The sequence below is a fragment of the Panulirus ornatus genome, chromosome 35 (assembly GCF_036320965.1).
Source record: "Panulirus ornatus isolate Po-2019 chromosome 35, ASM3632096v1, whole genome shotgun sequence".
Classification (NCBI taxonomy): domain Eukaryota; kingdom Metazoa; phylum Arthropoda; class Malacostraca; order Decapoda; family Palinuridae; genus Panulirus; species Panulirus ornatus.
In genome coordinates this window covers 371,322-391,538 of record NC_092258.1, presented here as the reverse complement: position 1 = coordinate 391,538, position 20,217 = coordinate 371,322, and the positions used below count along the sequence as shown (strand labels likewise).

Below are 20,217 nucleotides of genomic sequence, written 5' to 3'. Positions count from 1 at the left end.
TTTCCTGATTTCCTTATGGTGCACTGAATACTTCTAGGAAGATTGTGTATCAAATTGCGTTGCTCGTTCTTTACTCCTTTAGAATTATTCATGAAAACGCAAATTTTCGTCCAAACATTGGACTTCATTAGGAAAATAAAAAGACTTAGAAGACGCAGCATGTGATGTCAGTAATCTTAAATCTATATCTTTAAACAAATTGACCGTCTTAGGTGTTTCTTCCTTGTTTATAAAACTCCTGCAGCACTCTGGAAGCCAGCTACGTTTACTAAGCGGGACCATAGGTCCTCTGAGGTAGTGATCACTGAGGTCAGGAATGCTGAGGTACTGTTGTCCTTTAAGGTTATGACCCATAAGGTAGGAAAATCTGAAGTAAAGACCCCTGAGGTAATGCAATTTTGGTGATGACCTGTAAGGAAACGACTTCTGTCATGATAGCCGGAGTAATGATCCCTGAGTTAAGGACCGTGAGGTAATGATATATGAGCTAAGGACCTTGAAGTGATGACCTTTTAGGTAATGGTCTCCAAGTTAATGGCCTCTGAGGTAATGATGGCTAAGGTAATAACCCATGAAGTCATGACCTTTGAGATAATTCTTCTTGATTATTACATCTTCATAGTAAATAAACTTTTGGCGCATAGAGAAGACACATTGAGCCTCTGGGGACAAATCGTGAATGTGAAGCAATATGACTAATGAAATATTTGAATGCATCTTTTGGATGAATAAGACCTCTTCTTTGGTTGCTAGAAAACAATTGATCCCATAAACAAGATGTAAACATGATGACTACCGGTTACTTATAATTCAAACCTGGAAACGAAAAAACTTGTAAATCATTGAACAATTCTTTTGTGATACGTTGCATGATAGAGCAATTCATTCGGCAGGATAGAGCAGCTTAGGCTGCAGAAAGAGCTGCATGGTCTGCAGCACACAGCAGCTTGGTCTTCAGTTAGAGCAGCTTGGTCTCCAGAATAGACCAATTTGATCTGGAGGATAGAGCAGCTTGTTGTGCAGCATGCAGCAGCTTGGTGTGAAGTATCCAGCAGGTTCGTGTGAAGCATGCAGCAGTTTGCTCTTCAGGACAAATCAATTTGGTCTGGAGGATAGAGTAGCTTGGTCTGCTGGTTAGAACGACTTAACAGTAAAGGTGTATTGAAGGCCTTAAGTAGTAGGATCATATGTATTTACTCATATGAAATTGTAACATTATGTTGGCTGACTGCATTAGAGTTATGAACTGAATTGGTATCTAAGCTTTATGCTCTACACCGGTTGGCTTTAGGGATCACTTTTATTTTAAATCATAATTCTTAGAGTTGATACAATCATCTGGTTAAATGATTGTTTTATGTAATATCTTTATGCCATCTTCCCTTTAACCGTAACATCATATCTCTCAAGATGTGTGAGGCAATACACTTACACTTTCCTTATTTCATATATAACCCACAATTAATTTTTTTTAGATTTTTTAATACATTGATATTGCCTGGAAAATGTACAAAAAAGAACTGGTAAACTACATGAAATCAATTAGACTGATATGATGTTATTTCTACAGTATACATTCATTAATCACTGACAATATACATTTCAATTTGAAAATGTAGTTGCGGTTTTGTTCTGTTTACTTCCATGATTGAGTAATAAATATTTTACTATAGTTACCCAGATTCAAAACTAAGTGTTCTGTGACAAATTTCGGCAGGCTGTAGCCTAAACTAAACAAATAAACTCACTCAATACTAGAATGAAAATACAGGATCATGTGCCTTTTTATAATGTTGTAAATATTGTACACAGTGTACATCAATAGTCAAAATAAAACCAGCTTTATCTTATATCTTTCAACAGATGAAACGAATGGAAATGATTAAAGGCGGCCAGTACGTTACCAAGTTTTCTTGTCATACCTTAGGCCCTTCACTGCAAGAATTTTCCTCTTTGTACACATCTTACACAATTGATTTATCCATAAGGACCCCATATACTCACAGTCACACACGATCCCGAAGTTAGCCAATAATGGAACTCCGAGAATAGGCTGTCATTGATAAAAGCCCGTGCCATGCTGGACCTGGTGATTCTTCACACACATTCATACACGCATTCTTCTCTTGTGTAGATCGACATGACATGCAGAAAGAAAATACTCCTCGTATGTCAAACTGTTAATACAAGGTAAATTGAAAGGCATGAAAAAAAGATAGAGAAATCAATTTGTGTTCCTCAGGTGTTTGTAGACAAGACTCAGAATGGATGTTTAATTTTATTGTGGTGCTACCTTCTTTCCTCATCAATTTCTCAGGAATTTCAGAATGACCATGAACGGGTGGTGTCCATTTCTCCCTAGTTGAGTTTCGACTTCCCTTTAGATATTTCGTGCTGCCTGGTGAAGTTTCGTGTCCGCAGCGATGATCAGTGTTTTCTGGTGGTGATCTGTTTTCTTTGGCGGTGTTCCGAGTTCCTGGTGATATTTAGCATTCCCTAATGGTGTTCTATGTTCTTAGGTAAAGTTCCGCGCATCCTGCTGGTGTTCTGTATTCCATGTCAGCGTTCCGTGCCTCTTGTTGAGTTTCCATGTTTCTTCGTGGTGTTTCATGTTTCCTGGTGGTGTTCCATGTTCCCTGACGATGTCGCTTGTACCCTGTTTGTGTACCAGGCTCTCCAATTGTGCTTCATGTTCACTTCTGATGTTCCAGGCTCCCTAGTGATGATCCATATTACATTTTTTTTTTCTTTTAACATTCTGAGACGGCACGGTCAAATGAATGCCCTAATCACGGTCATCTTATTGACGCTATAAATACGTATAAGAGAAAGATCTCCCCATAGACCTTAACAACCCAGTTAGCTCATCTAATTAGCTACCCGTAATGTCACTGAATCTGTCTTGCTTGCCAGAAACGAAAACTTTAATCTATCCTCAGGTAACTTTAAAGCATTATGAAAGAATTTTCAAGACAAGATACCATAAGAGTAATTGAAAACACTTCTTGTTACCCGAGCCAACCCCCTCCCCCCATTAACCACAGGGCATCCCCACTTTCCTTTTAACAGTCGGGTCAGTGTATACTCTGGCATGGTGGTAACAGGATGTACAAGCCTTTGTGATGGTGACAGGATTTGAATTCTTATGAACTGTTTACACTTGATAAGGTGGAATGGCGAATAGTATAATATATATATATATATATATATATATATATATATATATATATATATATATATATATATATATATATATATATATATATATATATATATATATATATATATATATATATATATATATATATATATATATATATATACATATATATATATATATATATATATATATATATATATATATATATATATTTCATACCATTCGGCATTTCCCGCGATAGCGAGGTAGCGTTAAGAACAGAGGACTGGGCCTTTTAGGGAATGCCCTCACATGGCCCCCTTCTTTGTTCCTTCTTTTGGAAAATTTAAAAAAAAACGAGAGGGGAGGATTTCCAGCCCCCCGCTCCCTTCCCTTTTAGTCGCCTTCTACGACACGCAGGGAATACGTGGGAAGTATTCTTTCTCCCCTATCCCCAGGGATAATATATATATATATATATATATATATATATATATATATATATATATATATATATATATATATATATATATATATATATATATATATATATGTGTGTGTGTGTGTGTGTACGTGTAGGAAGAGAGGAAAGTGATTGGTTCTCAGTGAATGTAGGTTTGCGGCAGGGGTGTGTGATGTCTCCATGGTTGTTTAATTTGTTTATGGATGGGGTTGTTAGGGAGGTGAATGCAAGAGTTTTGGAAAGAGGGGTAAGTAGGAAGTCTGATGGGGATGAGAGAGCTTGGTAAATGAGTCAGTTGTTGTTCGCTGATGATACAGCGCTGGTGGCTGATTCATGTGAGAAACTGCAGAAGCTGGTGACTGAGTTTGGTAAAGTGTGTGAAAGAAGAAAGTTAAGAGTAAATGTGAATAAGAGCAAGGTTATTAGGTACAGTGGGGTTGAAGGTCAAGTCAATTGGGAGGTAAGTTTGAATGGAGAAAAACTGGAGGAAGTAAAGTGTTTTAGATATCTGGGAGTGGATCTGGCAGCGGATGGAACCATGGAAGCGGAAGTGAATCATAGGGTGGGGGAGGGGGCGAAAATCCTGGGAGCCTTGAAGAATGTGTGGAAGTCGAGAACATTACCTCCGAAAGCAAAAATGGCTATGTTTGAAGGAATGGTGGTTGCAACAATGTTATATGGTTGCGAGGCGTGGGCTATGGATAGAGTTGTGCGCAGGAGGGTGAATGTGCTGGAAATGAGATGTTTGAGGACAATATGTGGTGTGAGGTGGTTTGATCGAGTAAGTAATGTAAGGGTAAGAGAGATGTGTGGAAATAAGAAGGGCGTGGTTGAGAGAGCAGAAGAGGGTGTTTTGAAATGGTTTGGGCACATGGAGAGAATGAGTGAGGAAAGATTGACCAGGAGGATATATGTGTCGGAGGTGGAGGGAACGAGAAGTGGGAGACCAAATTGGAAGTGGAAAGATTGAGTGAAAAAGATTTTGAGTGATCGGGGCCTGAACATGCAGGAGGGTGAAAGGCGGGCAAGGAATAGAGTGAATTGGATCGATGTGGTATACCGGGGTTGACGTGCTGTCAGTGGATTGAATCAGGGCATGTGAAGCGTCTGGGGTAAACCATGGAAAGTTGTGTGGGGCCTGGATGTGGAAAGGGAGCTGTGGTTTCGGGCATTATTACATGACAGCTAGAGACTGAGTGTGAACGAATGGGACCTTTGTTGTGTTTTCCTAGCGCTACCTCGCACACATGAGGGGGGGAGGGGGATGGTATTCCATGTGTGGCGAGGTGGCGATGGGAGTGAATAAAGGCAGACAGTGTGAATTGTGTGCATGGGTATATATGTATGTGTCTGTGTGTGTATATATATGTGTACATTGAGATATATAGGTATGTATATTTGCGTGTGTGGACGTGTATGTATATACATGTGTATGGGGGTGGGTTGGGCCATTTCTTTCGTCTGTATCCTTGCGCTACCTCGCAAACGCGGGAGACAGCGAAAAAGCAAAATGAATATAATATATATATATATATATATATATATATATATATATATATATATATATATATATATATATATATATATATATATATATATATATATACGTTGAGATGTATAGGTATGTATATGTGCGTGTGTGGACGTGTATGTATATACATGTATATGTGGGTGGGTTGGGCCATTCTTTCGTCCGTTTCCTTGCGCTACCTCGCTAACGCGGGAGACAGCGACAAAGTACAATAATAAAATAGCATATATATACATCCTAGCCTAAGCTAGACACACTTTATCGACCACTCCCTAGAAAAGGATAAACAGCTGGGTTGGCTGTGGAACGGCTGCCACAACCAGGATTCGAACATATGCACTTGACCCCAAGTGGCCCATTAATGCATCACCATCAGCAACTCCCAATAAGTACCGCGTTTCCTTATGGCGTTTCGTGTTCTTGGTGGCATTCCGGGTTCCCTGATTGTGTTTTGGGCTCGCCAGTGGTCTTCTAGACCCATGGTAGTGTTCCACGTTCCTGGGTAATGTTCCTTACTCCCTGGATGTGTTCCGTGTTCCCTGGTGGTGTTCCACTTCCTCTGGTAGTGTTTTGTGTTTCTGGTGGTGTCTGAGTTATCTGATGATGTTCCGTATTTCCTGGTTACTCTCCATGCTCCCTGAAGGTGTACTGGGATCCCTAGTAGAGTTCCATTTTCCATGGTGGTGTTCAGGGGTCGCTTCATGTAGGAAACGACCGTGACCACGTCATCTGGGTTCCATCTTTCCACATGGCCTTCCAGCATGCGTCATCCGCTCAGCACCGGATGTGCACTTCCTGGCCTCACCAACCTTCCATCTGGCATTCTCTGTTGTGGTTGCTGGTGGCGACGTGGTTCTTTAGGCGCTGTTTTCTAATTGCATGTGAAAGATAATCTTACTTGTAAGTAAAGAGGATAATCAAACCATGAAGACGCGTGTTCATATGCTGTATTTCGAAAAGTTGCGACTCAGTATGATCCATTTGATGTTTGCTGGATGTTGGGTGTAATAGCGACTCGAATCATAAACACTTATTCTTCCCTAACAGGCATGACTTAATACTGGTTACTATTACTTATGACCAGAACCTTTGAATGATAAAAAAACCCAAGATACGAAGGAGAGAAAAGTGCAGGGTCAACAGGTTAGATATCACCAAACACAACTGTAACAGCAACAAGACCTATGTCACTAAAGCGTCCTGTGGCCTTCACACCACCGCTTTGCCAGTACGCTGTGACAACAGACATACTACAGTTCGCTACATCAGGTCATGCATCATGACTTTAGTTAGTTAGAGCTCTATCTACGTATGATTTATCATCACGACACTTGTTTTCATGGATGAGGGACAGCAGAGCTTTCACCATCCATTATGAGCCTAATGACCATTTATAGCAATTCTAAGTTATGGTGAATAATGGCATCATCAGAGGGAAAGGAAGTGTTGGTGTAAGCATTAGTGCATATTGGAACCTACTATTGTATGAGGAACCAAGCATCTTATTTCATGCTGGATGATATTCACATTGAGACCTTAATTCAGTGTGTTCTACCCTCACTATGTTACATTTGCTGGGGTTAAATCTCATCAACTACGTCTCTGACTTACCGTCTGTGTTTATAAGTTTATAGTAACATAATTTATGTCCAGAGTTAGCGAAATATGTTGCCTCATGTCTCGTGCTAGTGATGTGATGGTTTATGTATTTGTAATCTTTGATATATTGTGTCTGTGATTCTGGTCCCCTGAAATCCGTACTTTTCATGCTTACGTTTTGATAATCCAAATTTCATGATATTCACATTTGATGATTTATGCTGTGCAACTGTAAGGTTTGACAAGTTCTTGTGATGCAACTGTGTAATAGTTCTAGCTTTGTGCTGAGTGACGTCTGCTTCTCCATGTCTTGGCAGGAATGACGTTCTATAGTCTTATAATAGAACTGTTTACTCACCTTCAGCTTCTCTCAAAGTTGCATACCTCCTCGAATGTGCCGCTTCCTCCACCTGTCTTATATCAACGGGATTCACTCTCTAAAGACGCACTGGTTTGAGTTTCTCTCTCTCTTTTTTTTTGTCATCATCGTGGATCATAGCACTACTGATTGCTTCAAATATGTGGCGACCGAGTTTGCGAATGCTTAAGTATAGATGAATCTAGACTGCAGTAATTCATATGAACTAAAATGATAACATTAGTGATGTGGCCTGCCATCAACGACTGTGATAAGACTAATACTTTGTATGCCAGATTTTCCCTGCTGGAATATTCTGCAGACCTGCAAATCAAATTCACCATTTATTCCGTGAGTGTACATTACTTATGTCTTCACTAAAGGTATCATCATTGTATGGTGCACATGATTTTGTTATAATCAATCCTCATATTCTGAAAAACTTTATGATAGGCTAGGTGATATGAAATTTAGCATTCCTTCAAATGCTATGAATGTATGAAGTTTATCAGACTAAAACTTTTGTTGTGCTTCTGAAACTTGAAAATCATTTATCAATCAAATTCATTCTTTTTTTTTCTTCTTTTTGATAATCAGCCTCCAATGGATCATGTTCAGGCTGCTCATTTGTATAAGCATATTACGTCAGCTGGACTCCCTTCATACATTTGTTCTTGTCGTAAAGACTGATTCTGTTCTCTAACAGTGTACACAGTCAAGTGCTTACCAGGTAAGGTTTCTGATGGATCTTTATAAGGAAGGATTTGGACTTAACGTCAAGTTATCTCGTAACTTAATGAACATTGTTGCCGAATTCATACGTCATGAGACATCAAACCAAAAATTTGATTGATTTCAAAATGATTAGTGGAAAATAGATATTGTTGAGTTAATAGTCTTACTGTTTTTACAAGAGCATGATTTAAGAGTAATAATTCATGACACTCAGGACTAATAGTGTGTTAAACGGGAAGGTTTTGGTGCATTAATGAGATGCAGAACGGATTCCGAAATTTCAGACTTTTGTACAGGGATGTGAATGAAGACCTGAAACATGAGTTTTGTTTTCTTCTTTATTATGTTTTGAACGATGGTTGACGAAGATTTTTAATTGTGGTGGTGATACTTCGTTAAACTACGCTATTTCCCCTCCGCTTCTAGTACATCTTCGTGGTAACAAATCATGCAAACAAATGAATACGAAAGCAGCACTATCTGTGCCTCCCGTAGAGTGTTGGTGAGGTGGCAGTGTCAGGTTAAGATGAGGCAAGAGGAGTCGAGTGAGGGGCGGACGGTGGGTGGCGAGGGAGGTGGGAGGACTTACACGACAGCTGTGTGTGGCCTGGTACTGCACTTGTCCCTAGGCATCCCAAGGCTGGGAGAGTTGTCATCCCAGCACCAGTTGCCAACCATGTGGCTGTCATCAGCGGCATCAGTATCACCTCCCTCTGTCTCCACCATTTTTCACAGAATCATCAGCGGCAGCATCACCATCCCTATCAGTACCGACGAGGCAGCACCAGCAGCAGCACCAGCACCAGTGGAGGTGGCTGGCCACGCGGTGCTAAGACCCAAAATAACATGGCCCAGTTTTGGCATGGTCTCCAAGGGTTGGCGGAGCCCTGGTAGTGTGTGGGGGCGCTCTGGGTACCTGGTGCCGTCGCCAACAGTTGGCCCAGCACCCGGCACCAGTCCCACCGCGTCCCTGCACTAGCTTGCTTGTGGTTGTGCTCGAGCGTGGTCATGTTGTGCTCTGGGAAATAGTACAGGCTCATTTTCTCGCCCTGCTGGATCCCTTGCTCACTCCACTACTGTGATAAATATGTGAAGTTGTTCTACGTGCTGATCGGGTGAGTAGGAAGGAGTGAGGTGCCTGGTCTGGCACTCAGAGTGGTGCTTCTGCTGCCACTGTTTCCTCTGGACCTTTATAGCCGGCAGGTACCGCTCAACTCTGCAACTTTGTTGATCGTTGTCTCTTTCCCGTTCAATGTGCGACTTACGAGATATTGTCTAAATACTGCACTTTTCTTGTGTCATCATGAAACTACCTGTATGATAATGAGCTAAGAAATAGGTGCGCAACGTTGTCATGCAAATAAACAATGCATTTCTTAAGTGTTTAGTGTTATGTTATATAAAACATGTGTCATCATTGCTAATTTTTTTCAACTTTAAACTTAATCTCACAAAAATTAACGGCAGTGGCATAAATAGTGCCACGGAAATGATAACTTGACAAAAACTTAACACTATCCGAGGGAATAAATTTTTGTCTAGATTATCATTATATTGTAATTTAGTAAAGTGAGAGGAAACCAAGCTCAGGCCCGATTATACTTGTCGATATTTCTATCCATTTTATGTTACCATCAGTAAGAGACAACCTGGGTATGCGATTTCCATTCCGGTTGCTGTACAAGACCCAACATGCTGAGTTTTCTTCTGTAAAGAAAATTACATGAAATTTCTATTCATCTGTGGAATGCTTTCTACCAAATGGTTGTTTGCTTTTACACGACATCGGTAACATAATGATAACTAGACTAAGTTGCCTTATGTCTAACTTAGAAAGTTTAGAGTTCTCGATGTTTTTCTTTCCATCACATCATTTTCTCTGAACAACTAAAACTTTTCACACATAATCACCGACTTCGACTCGCCTGTTCAGCTCAAACAGGGACATGCCTGTTTCCATGAAAAACAGTTTAAATCTTTCTCTGCATTTATTCATTATTTACCTGTTCATCTATCTTTTATTTGTCTCTCTGTCTTTTGTATTTTCTTCTTTTATTCAAAAGTTAACTTTCATTGTTAATTTTCACGTGCACGTGCGATCGGCAGTTTATCACACAAAATCGCCTTCAGGAATCTATGCACAAGATTCATCTAGGGCATCTTCACCGGCATCAGCACACGGGATTCCTTAAGTTTGTCATGACACTTGGAACGAACGAGTCTCATGTTCGTTCTATATAAGTTTTTATGTACAAGATAGATAACCAATAGACATCCAGCCTGTTCCTCTCTCGCTCGTAGACGATTCCTCACTGTGGTGATGACTGTGTGTTTGTCATGAAACTAAATAGCCGTTCCTGAGTCTCTGACGTCAGATGAATACTTGGTTGCCGCGATTATGACTTCTGTGTTTGGTAAACTTCAAGATGTTATACTCAAGTATAACTATAATTCTGTAGAAACTGTCTATGTGAAAGACTTGCGTTTGGTTCTAGTGTATGTTCCAGTGTGGCCAAATGCTGCATCATATCAAGATTAATATCAAAAAGTACGTATGTCATGAAACGATTACTTCTGCTGATTAGGCAAAACATTTTCTGAGGAAAGTATCAGATGAGCCGCTGAGTCCCACGTTGCGTCACGGACGCTGAATCACATGTTTGTACTATGAAGTCATATATTTTCTTTTTTTGTTTGAGCTTTCTGACTCCTTTCTCTTTTTGCTTTTTCTCCATCCCTTCCTTTCTCTTAGTGACTTTCTTGTTACCCTTCCTTCAGCCCTTCCATCTCACCTTCTTTCCTCCAGCTTTCCTTCGTCTAACCCTTTCTATCTTATATTTCTTCCCTCTCAAGCTTTCCAAAATCATATGTTTCATACATACTGTTTCATCCTTCAGTTCTCTGCCTACGTGGATACAGATATCCCTCTTCTTTTTTTTTTTTTGTTGTTCGGTGGCAGAGAAGAGTTTTGTAAATGAAGATTGAATGGAGAAACGGAAGATGGATGGGAATGTTTCTGTCTCTAGATCTTTTTTCCACCTCTCTCTCTCTCTCTCTCTCTCTCTCTCTCTCTCTCTCTCTCTCTCTCTCTCTCTCTCTCTCTCTCTCTCTCCCTCCCAAGCCTCCCCATACCCAACCTCACTGGTGCAACACCAGCTGACTAGACGCCTGACTGACTGGTGAGTCTGCGTAAGCGATAAACGATGATGGACCTGCACACATCCGCCCATAAGTCAAGTAAATAGTATGGGCACGAGGATGGTAGACAGTATGGGCACGAGGATGGTAGACAGTATAGGCACGAGGATGGTAGACAGTATGGGCACGAGGATGGTAGACAGTATGGGCACGAGGATGGTAGACAGTATAGGCACGAGGATGGTAGACAGTATGGGCACGAGGATGGTAGACAGTATGGGCACGAGGATGGTAGACAGTATGGGCACGAGTATGGTAGATAGTATGAGTACGAAGATGGTAGACAGTATGAGCACGGGGATGAGAGCCCATGCTACCCCAGATTGTTGAGTTATAACAGGAAGTGGAAAGAAACACAAGAGACCTACCTTGTTCCCCCCTGTGTGTCGGTCAAGTTCACAGATTCACTTTCACCGTATTCCAAGGTTCGACAGCACATGGTTCAGCGCTTCTCAGCTGTCATTGTGACATTGTGTATGTGGGTGAGAGTGCCAGCTGCACAAAGTGCTTAGAGATGTCTGCCGTACATTGATCTTCAAGTGATAATTTGTCAGAATCAATTGACCTTAATGTTGTTTGTTATCTTTTCTTTAATAGGAAGATAAAAGTGTTATGCAAGACCGCTCTTCAATAGTAAAGTCTGGATAATTTTACAGTTGATTGTATAGCCATGGAGCCCTGTAGGATGTTCAGCGTCACCGACCTTACTCGTTTTTACTGTGAGTTAATATCAAAGCTGTGTACATATGTGAAAGTGAATGAGAATCATTTTCAGTCATCATGAGTATCATCTTGCCGGAGATACAGACCAGGATGTGCCGGAATGAAGAGGCTGCAGTGCTGTAGGATGATGTAAAAATTACAATGCTGTAGAAGTGGTATTGATGCTAAAATGTGAAGGTTGTGGTGCAAATAAAGAGTTATGGAGTAGCATGAATGGTGAAGTGTGGCAGAAGCGGTATTGAGATTAAAATGTGACATGGGTAGTACAAAGGTTGAAATGAGGTGGTAATGTTGTAGCGGCTGACATGTGGTAAAGTCGTCCGGTGGCGTAAGTGCATCAGATGATGAGATAAATAACGAGTCACATGGTGAGGATACTATGTGAGGTAGTTGTTTACTTGGCGCAGTATGGGACTATTGGAGGGTCGGAATTGTTGTTATGTGTGAATCTAAGACTAAGATGTGAGACGAATGGCTGAAATGTTGCAGGTAGTGATTATGTCCACAGTCTTCACCCGAGGACGTACGAGGAACGGAGATATGACTTTTCCCATATCTTATGTCATTCAACGGATTTAGATGTTCTAATTATAGTTTTCACATGTCACTGTGAAGGGCAAAACGCTGTTGTATGTTGGACGGATGGATCTAGCAAGAGGTTATGATGATCTCATGTGCTGGATGATCTGGTTTATTGGTTAATTACCTATAATCTTTTCATATTTTTACATTGCCACTCAAAAGATTTTCTCAAGTTTCTCCGGAATGTTTTTGTTGGTGTTTAGGCTGTACTGTCCACTGCCAGACTCCAGTTCCTGCCTCCCCAGCCGGGACTAACTGCACTGACGACTGGCAGGAATATCGTCTATGTCTTCATAACTAAATAGATTACTGCAGAATTTGACGTCGTTCTTGTTAACCCGAAATTACCATCAGTTTTTCTGTCAATACTATTATCTTGTACCAAGAGTGACTTGATATCAGTGCGCTATTATCTTCACAACCTCAAGAAAAAATGTTTATTTTCTCAGCTAAACTTTGAGTAGATCTTTACACATATCACTTTATGGTTTCAGATTCTAATATACAGTGTGTATTATTGTGTGTACATTGTGTGTGTGTGTGTGTGTGTGTGTGTGTGTGTGTGTGTGTGTGTGTGTGTGTGTGTGTGTGTGTGTGTGTGTGCGTGTGTATGTGTGTGTGATTTTTTTCTGTATGTTTGTTTCTTCTTCAATGCTGCTGATGCTTGCGGGTTTATATGGGTTTAGTTACGGCTGTTTGGGCAAGTGTTGTATGTGTGATATATAAGCTTCTAACTACATGTGGCACAATTTTATATTACAATCTTTACTTTCCCGGTAAGAACATAAACAATATAGGATTGCATTTATGGCTGGGGTCTTCAGTACCTTTTGAGCATCGTGAATATCTTCTCTGATGAATATTAATTGTATAGTCTTCACATTGTCACAGTGCAGCTAAATCTGTAATACCATGATGAGGTGTTTGCCCGTAATGGTTGTTGCCTTGTGTCTTACGGACGAAGACTTTCCTCATCTTCGAATGGTACTGAGAAATTGTGGTTAATTCCTAAGTCTCCACATGAGTGCCTGCTGCTCCCCTCTTTCCAGATGAACATTAGCTATCACATGCTTGCGAATGCTAGCACATGTATCTCATAGACAATGTCAATCACATTGAGTGTTTCAAGCAGTTCTTGGTAACGACAGTTACTTGAATATCAAATCACTTTCATGTTCCTGTCTTTATGTACTGGTAACTTAAGCATGTCAGTCAACTTAAAAGTATTTTCGTCGTCTCTGTAGTCATGTAAAATGCTTCCATATCTTCCGTCCAAACTGGAAATCCTCTGAGGGGATGGTACATGTTAAGACGCCGTTATTGGCATGGTTATAGGACGATGTTTATACGTGGCTGGTCATTCATGGACAACTATACGAATGTTAGTAATGCGTGGACGGTCATACGAGAGCCATCGCACAGGAGACAGGCTAGTAAGGACAAACCATGATTAACAGAATGAGGAATGCTATCACAAGACGGTTATTATATGAGACTGCCTGACAAGGACAGTTAGTCGAGTGCTTGTAATGGGTACTGCTCTGTAGGGAAGAACAGATACTGCTGTGCTGGGAAGATGGTTGCTACGGATGTAAGAGATACCTGTTCCCGCAAGTGTCACTATAGATAGTTATTGTGATTTTACTTATCCTGTGTCATTAGCATGGAATAACTGGAACAGTTCTGTTTTTCTTCTAACCTTAACTTTCCCATTGAAATGCTGATAACAGAACAAGAACATCATTCTGCTGGACGCAGCTTAATGCAACACTCAATCATGCGTCTTGAATACTAACAAAACATTTAGTGAATGAATAAATCTTTTCCTGCTGAACTGGAGTCTGCATGTCATCTAGGAAATCTTTTTCATAATCTGAATACAAGGATGTATTGTCGCACAGTAGAACCCAAGAATATGTGACTACATAGTCTAACACTCCTAGAGAATCAGGTCCACTCACCATCCTCCCCTTACGTGTTAGGAACTCATTTATGAAGACTTGGGACACAAGTGGAGGCTTCATCAGGGAAGGAAACAGCAGGCGCGGATTCTCCCCTCCATGTGTATATGTATATGTGAAAGCTGGTTGTTCTGCGGCACTTCGTTAGACTGGGTAACCTTTAACTTGGGTTTGACGTTAATAGGGTATTTACATGCGTTAGTGTGCGTGTATCTGTAAACATATATTTGTAAAGTACGGGGACGATATTTTGCACTCGTAGGACCTACCTCTTGACCTTTACTTTTATACAACTTTTCAAACTTCTCCGTACCATCATCAACGACAAATTCATCATTCATCCCATTTCATTCATTCACTAGCTCGATACAATAAAAGTAACTACATTTTTCTACAAACTTTCTTGCATAGTTTTGTGTTATGAACCCTAGTTGCCTCGCTGAATCTTTCGAAATGTTCACTATCAGCATCATCAAATTTACTTAGAAATTTTGAGGCTGTTTTCATGTCATTCGTTACTCTCTTTTCCATTGTGAGCAAATTTGTCTCTAACCTCACGCTGTAACTCAGTTCTCTCAATTATGGCATGATCTTTGTTACCCTTCTCTGGACCATCTTTATCATCTTTTTGTTTTTCGCTGAGAAAGAAGAACAAACTTGAGAAACATTATTTAGCTTTGACCTATCATACGTTTTGAATTGTTTGTTAAAAATTTCCTTTAATATTTGCTAGCAGACAGTTTTTCTCTTTCATAAGTCTTCTGAGGGTGAACTCTGCTGACTTCCATGTCCCTTTCACTCAGAAATTTCTGTAGCTTATACCCTATCAGATGGCATTTGTATCAAGGCCTTTTTTCACTCTGTACCATCCTCATTACTTTGCGTTTGCTTGGATTACAATATTTCAGCCAGGTATCAGAACATCTTTGGGTTTATCTAGGTACCCTTGTAAGTTTATCTAGGTAACCTTGTAAGTTGGTGCAATTCTTATTATTCTTTACTTCCCTTATAACCTGTAAACATATTAAGGCATGAGTCCTGTCATTCTGGCAAATCATTTACATAGATCATTCACATATATGCATTATGATATATGCATGCGTGGATTGTGTGCATGTGACTGTAATCATTACTAAGTCTTTTAGTCTCTCAGTATCTTAGACGGTGTTTTTGAGGACTATCACCAAAGTGGGATTTTTGTAACATACACTATCACATGGAAGCACAAGAAGTTGATCCAGACTGCACATCTCTTATCAGGTGGAAAAAGTATTCTATACATCGCTCTTTATGGAGACCCGTAGTTACCAACGACCGGTCATTTCAAGACGTGTTCTTAGTAAAACGACCATAGCTTTTCCTGTCGTGTTCTCACAAATTAACATCAGCTTAAACTTCAGTGACAGTGTTGACTTTGGCCTGAATACTGGGTTGAAGGTTGGAACTTAGCCTTTACAGTTTGGGATCTCAAAGGTTAACTGTTAGGTGAAAGCTTCCGCAGCTGTCTTACGCTTTTTAAAGTATTTTGTGGTCTGAAATTAAGTTCTTACCATTGCTTAATGAGCCGGCGTTTAGTTCCGAATTAAGCAGAGTAATTTTCTTACGAACATTAAACTAAAGTTGTCGGCTGAGTGTTGTCATCATAACTCCCATGGTTACGTTCTTATTTTGATGTTTCAGGATATCATCTACCAAGAATGGTCTCCGTCAATGGTCGTGTACATTACATTTATTTCTCTCTCAATTTGGTCTTTTCATTACTTTATTTGGCAATAGATTACCTTTCTTTAATTCTGTAACATTTTTTTTCTTAACAGATATGAATATAGATTTCTAATCTAGCAGAAAATAATATTTTTACGGTCATGTCATTCCAAAGATATCCTTACGCAGGACTTGTAGACACACTTATGGCTGACAAATCATGTACATTCTGCTGATTAACAGACCAGGTACACATCAGTTCTGTATCTCTTGAACACACGAGCAGTAAATTTATAAACCATTAATAGCCTTAACTGTTAACACTGCCACGTCAAGGGAGATTCTCACTAACGAAGTCTTTAAGAAAACATCATTGCTGTAAATAGCAGTGACCGCAGTCTTCATTGCAACCTGCGCGTTTGAATGTTATCATTTACATTATAATTTATATCATTTGTAGTGCAATCAAAAACGTTAGTTAGCAGAGCATGTGCTCAAATATCTCCCTCCCCCCCACACACATACACACACACACACACACACACACACACACACACACATACACACACACCAACCTAAGCCAGGTACCTATTTATCGAACAGCCTCATGGGGAGCATGAATGCCTAGGATGGATATGGACCGATTGCCGCTCACAGGATGAGCATGGGGTGCACAAAAAGCAGCAAGTGAAACAGACAAAGATCTAATCAAACCACCGCGTGACGCCAGGGATAGCGTGCGTCTGGCGCCGCCGTATAGATGAATTGATCTATATAACTAATAAAATTAACATCGTGTTACGTAATGAAAAGACGAAGAATGTCAAATTCCTCTATCTGTCACATAAGAACTCAGATTACTTCAAAAGCGACCTTTTGTAATGAGCTGATGATTGGTGTCATAGAAGAGATGTTACGAAGGTCTGCCTCCCCGGGCGCCAGGAGCAGGGGAACTCTCCGTCCCTGCAGCAGGTGGTTCGTCGTCTCCAAGTGCCGGAGTAAACCTAAGTTCCTTGTGTGGAGGCGCACTAGCTGTCGCAGCTCCGGAGTGGTGGTGCGGCAGTACAAGCTCGGTCGGTATGTGTACTCCGTCGGGGTGATGTTGTTCGGTAGGAGAATGACCCGCCTGTCTGCCCTGGGTACAGTACAGCGGGTATCTGTCATCTGTGCTCTCACTGTCTTAGGTACAGTGTCATCGTGGCAGTGATGAAGCTAATAACGTATCATTGCAACAACTGCCGTATTACTAACTATCATGTATTTACCGTCACCACAACTTTACTACCATTAGTGCGAAGCCATCATAAGTGCAAGGGTATGGTTATTGTTATATCCCTACCTCTCTCACAACACTCACCCCATCACAACACTCCAGCAGTGTTACAACCCTGCTGGAGTGACACACTCAAGCCATCCCAACATCCCAGACACCTTACAAAGCTTCTAGCAAGACGCTTCTCACGTAATCACAACGCCCCAGCCAGCGTGACAAAACTTCCAGTATGACATCACTATATCTCATCGGCATAACAAGACCATAGCACCAATATCGATGCACGAACTTCACCCTACAATTTTCGCCGAGAACATCACCCTAACAATGCCTCTGTCACATCATAGTATAGCTTTTCAAATTTCTACAGTAGCACCGTTCTGACAACCATCATCGTTGAGGCATGACGAATGAGTGCACTTCTCTCACTACCACCCACACTGCCATACAACATTAGGTTAAAATTCAAGAATATCACAAGCATTACACTGTCACAATCACTGATACAACACCAAATCGATCAGAACACCGGCGTCATCATTGTGGTAGATCACCAATGCTAATATCATACAATACATCCAGCACCAGAACGCTAATGATTAAAATGATACAACGCTACCGCCAGCAAAGCACCTTTTATATAGCACTACCACCAGCAGAACTCCATTAACACCACTTATAAACCTCTGCCACCAACAGGACACCAGAGTCTCTGCTGGAGCATCGGCTCACCACCTGCAACACACAAACCACAGCCAACGCCGGTGTATAATTAGCTCTGACCCGGACTCGTACCTACACAAATTTTCTACCTAAACATTTGGCAGGACTCGCTTATTTCTAAATCATTTCCTCCAGGTAGAATACGGAGGAGTCAGTTGACGGTGATATGTAAGTTCACGCTTTGGGAGAATTACATGGAAACTGGAGAAATAGTAGTACTTTACAAAGCACTTGTGGAGGTAATGTATGGCCACATTGACATAGGATATTTACGAGGAAAATCTTAGCATACCGATTACCTGATACTAAAGATCTTTTGATATATTCATATACATATATAGATCGTACACACGCTGAAATTTACTAAATGTCACCTTACAAAATGTCGCGTCCTCACATAATGAAGACAAGATGTTGGTTTAAAATATATCAATTTCGTATTCTTCAGCCTCATGTGGTGATGCCTACCCCAAGACCCTACTGACAACCCAAGTGCTATGTGCTCTCACTTCATGTGAACATGTCAAGGACCTTCTTCCGTATTCATGTAGGATGTAATGACTCGATTGTTTGCACCTGCTGAAAATTTGATGTTGAATTTGTTACTCATTATAAGAGAAAAAACTGATGTATTTTGGAGCATGTATATTTTCATTTCATTCATAGATATGTCAATTTTGTTATTTGATTTCGATTTTTTTAGCGTGAGTCTCGGCATACATGTTTCATAATTACGCAAGTCCACTCTAGCTCCTGCTGCTCACCAACAGGGAAAAAAGGAAGTGGAGTTCCCGCCCGATAGAGTGTCCATTTTTCAACGCTGTGCGTCATTATTATGTCTTTGCCATTTGTGAGGCCCGGGGAGAACATTTTATGCTCGTATTGCCTCTTCTTATAATCTTGTTGATTTACCACGTAAACAACATGACACTGACAAATTCTCTGGCCTTTCGAACGTTTTTGTTAACCCAGATGAGCAGAGCCTCTCACATTTCCTCGAGGGTCAGAGAGGCGACCGACGTTCGTCACCTTGTACCAACAAGTGCTGTACAAAAACAAGAATTGTCCTTTACTTACTACTGTGACTATCATAACATTCATGAACAAATTCACAGCTAATCAAGCAAATATTATTTACCCATAATCATCTGTAAGTATAATACCATGTTACTGTAATGCAACCAGGGTGAAACTATTCATTAATTGGTGTTCATCATTAAATACATATTTCAATACAGCATTATTGCAGTTTAACAAGTATGTAACTTTATATAACTTAATGACGCCACTGAATGCGTAAGGTATGTCACGACTACCACTCCGATTCAACCGATATGTAACTTTACGTCACGTAATGTTCACTTAATCACCTCTAAATGTGTAATGTATAAAATATCAAAAATCTCTTTGTAAAAGTTCCTGTACAATGAAGATAGACTTTACTTCTGTGCTTATCCAAAGTGTATAAGTATCCAGCCCCATCTTGATCTCCACCCCTATTTTGATTAACTAATTAGTATCATGGCCCCCCACCCGTTATATAATTCCTCATCTGTATATTTTCAGCTGATTGGCTGCCTGAATTCAAAAACAACTTTCTTCTCTTCATTTATTACATAACACAGCTTACTCTAGGTACCCATTCATATGTGAGAGCGCGTAGTCTTAAAATTATCTGTACACCAGAAGAAAAAGCTTCATGTTTTTGTACTGGTGTTTCCAAAATGACGTTGTCTCCCTGAGCGACCCTAGCAGTCGACAGGCCTAAAGCCGAGAGAACCAACCAACAGTCATCGACCAGCCACAGAAGGGAGGATGAACAGCTGAGCCGGCTGCCTGTGCGAGGCCCATTATTAATGGGTCGCAGTGCTAACCACTGTACTACTGATGTGTGTATTGTGTGTGTGTGTGTGTGTATGTGTGTGTGTGTGTGTGTGTAATGACTCTGTATATCATATCCCAATTTTATGTTCCAGCAACACGAGTTTGCACACGTTTTGTTCTTGTAAACTTGCTGTTATCACGCTATATAGTCTGTGCTACAGAAAAGCGCTAGTGACCATACGAAACATATTTCCTTTGATGATAAATTTTGCTCCTTAACCACTCACATAAAATCTGTTAACCCTCCGATCAAACTCCTGAACGCGAACGAGAAGACCCGTTAAAACTGAATGGGGAGGTTGATATAATATTTCTAGATCATTCTTTCAAGCGATACTAAACCC

At 40.5% G+C, this 20,217-nt stretch overlaps 1 protein-coding gene across 8 annotated transcripts in view; it reads left to right on the top strand.

Moving 5' to 3' along the window:
* Nucleotides 1-8,718: 8,718 nt before the first annotated feature.
* LOC139760042 (uncharacterized) overlaps nt 8,719-20,217 on the top strand; it is a 174,099-nt gene continuing 162,600 nt past the window's right edge. For 3 of the 8 annotated variants that reach the window (XM_071682783.1, XM_071682795.1, XM_071682780.1), the window contains exon 1: nt 8,723-8,940. The gene's annotated coding sequence lies outside the window, so the exon portion shown is untranslated. Of the gene's footprint in view, nt 8,941-20,217 lie in introns of all 8 variants that reach the window. The other 5 variants (XM_071682797.1, XM_071682792.1, XM_071682789.1 and 2 more) reach the window with 3 other exon arrangements.